Source organism: Penaeus monodon, chromosome 5 (assembly GCF_015228065.2).
Source record: "Penaeus monodon isolate SGIC_2016 chromosome 5, NSTDA_Pmon_1, whole genome shotgun sequence".
NCBI lineage: Eukaryota > Metazoa > Arthropoda > Malacostraca > Decapoda > Penaeidae > Penaeus > Penaeus monodon.
The window spans coordinates 56,927,275-56,929,441 of NC_051390.1; positions in this window are offsets into that span (position 1 = coordinate 56,927,275).

Here is a 2,167-nt window from a genome sequence, read left to right on the forward strand (position 1 = left end):
TATTCTAATTATAATTTTGATCACCTTTATCATCAATATTCTTATTATTACCATTGATATAATCATCATCATTGCCATTATCAGTACAATTATCATCACTGTTACTTTCTCCATGAATATCATTATCATATCTCCCTTCCCTCCCCGTTTTGTGTCTCTTCATCCCTTTCCTCATCTTAGCCTTCTTATTATCTATCTTTCCCCTCCTATCCTTATTGCTCTCCTTCACCATCTTCTTTTTCCTTCCTCCTCTTATTCTTCAACCAATCTGTCCTTTCCCTATCCATCTCCTTTTCGCTCTCCCCTTTTCTCATCTCATTACCCTCCCTCTTTATATTTATCTTCCTTTCCTTTCTTTTTCCTCCCTTCCTCTCCCAATCCATCTCCCTTTCCTCTGCCTCCCTCCCCCTTCCTCTTTGGCCTTCCTCTTCTTCTCTCTTTCTCTTCCTTTCCTAATCCCGCTCATTCTCTACCTTCCTCTTCATTTCGTAATCCTTATCCTTCTCTATCTTTCTCTTCCTTTCCTTATCCCTCTCCACCGTCCTTCTCTTCCTCTCCTTCTCTATCTTTCTCTTCCCCTCCGTATCCCTCTCCTCATAATATCCTTCTCCTTCTCTCTCCTTCCCCTTTCCTCTCCCTTTCTCTCTCTCCTCACCCCTTCCCTTTACCCTTTCCTCTCCTTTTTCTCTCTTCTCCCCGTCTCCTCCTCTTACCTCTCTCCCTATCTATCTTTCCCTTCCTCTCGTTTTCTTCCCCTCTCCCTTTCTTTTCTCTCTCCATACGCCTTTTCTCTACACATATTTCTCTTTTTTCTCTCTCCTCTCTCTTTCCTCATCTTATCCCTCTCCTTCTCTATCTTTCCCTTCTTCTCCCTCTTCGTTTTTTCTCTCCTCACCTTTTCCTTATCTTATCCCTCTCCTTTCTCTCTCTCCTCACCCTTCCCCTTCCTATCTTTCCTCAACCTATCTTTCCCTTCCCTTACCTCTCTCTTTTCTCTTTTTCCACCCCTTCCTCATCCTATCTCTCTCCTTTTTCTCTCCCCTCACCCTTTTCTCATCTCATCCCTCTCCTTTTTCTCTCTCCTCGCCCTTTCCTCATTTCATCCCTCTCCTTTTTCTCTCCTCGCCCTTTCCTCTATCCCTCCCTGGCATAACCGTAATCCTTTCCCGACCGCGACCCTCTCTCACCCTCCCTCTCTCTCGCCCTCGATATTGCTCTATAAGTCACTCCTTCCGTATAATGTTTCTTGCCTCTCCTTCGGTTCTTCTTCGTTTTCCATTATTTTCTTTTTCTTTTTTTATTGTCATTGTTATCATTATCGTTTCCTTCTTCTTCTTCTCTTTCTTCCTCATTAATATCATCATCATCATTATTAGTGTTACCATCATTATTATTATTATTATTATTATTGTTGTTGTTGTTGTTGTTATCATTATTATAATTAGGACTAATATTATCATTATAGTTATATGATCACTGTTGCTGGCATTTTGTGTCTTTGTGTCTTAATCTCTCTCTCTCTCTCTCTCTCTCTCTCTCTCTCTCTCTCTCTTCTCTCTCTCTCTCTCTCTCTCTCCTCTCTCTCTCTCTCTCTCTCTCTCTCTCTCTCTCTCTCTCTCTCTCTCTTTCTCTCTCTCTCTCTTTCTCTCCCCCTATCTCTCTGCTCTCTCTTCTCTTTCTCTCTCTTCTCTCTGCTCTCTCTTCTCTTCTCTCTCATCTATTTCTCTCTCCTTCTCTATCTCTCTCTCTCTCTCTCTCTCTCTCTCTCTCTCTCTCTCTCTCTCTCTCTGTCTCAGTAGGGGGCAGCTGCTAGGTTCAAGAAAAAGATAAAATCGCATGAATTACTGGCAACCGATTAGCATGGTTGCGGTCGCTAAAGGAGAACGAAAAAGAGAGAGAAAAAAAAAAGAAAGAAAAAAAAGAAAGAAAAAAAAAAACGGACGAAAGAAAATCAGCAAAGGGATTTTTTCTTTTTCTTTTTCTCTTTTTTGTGATTCCTTTGTTTTTTATTTTAACCTTTGCCTGTTGACTTTCTATTCCGTGGTTCTCTGTCTTTCTGTTGTTCTGTCGTTCTGGCTGACGTCACTCTTATATCGTGCCTTTTGTCTCTGTTGCTGTAATCCTATAAAAATAAGGTAAAAGCGTATTTACTTTACACAAACACACA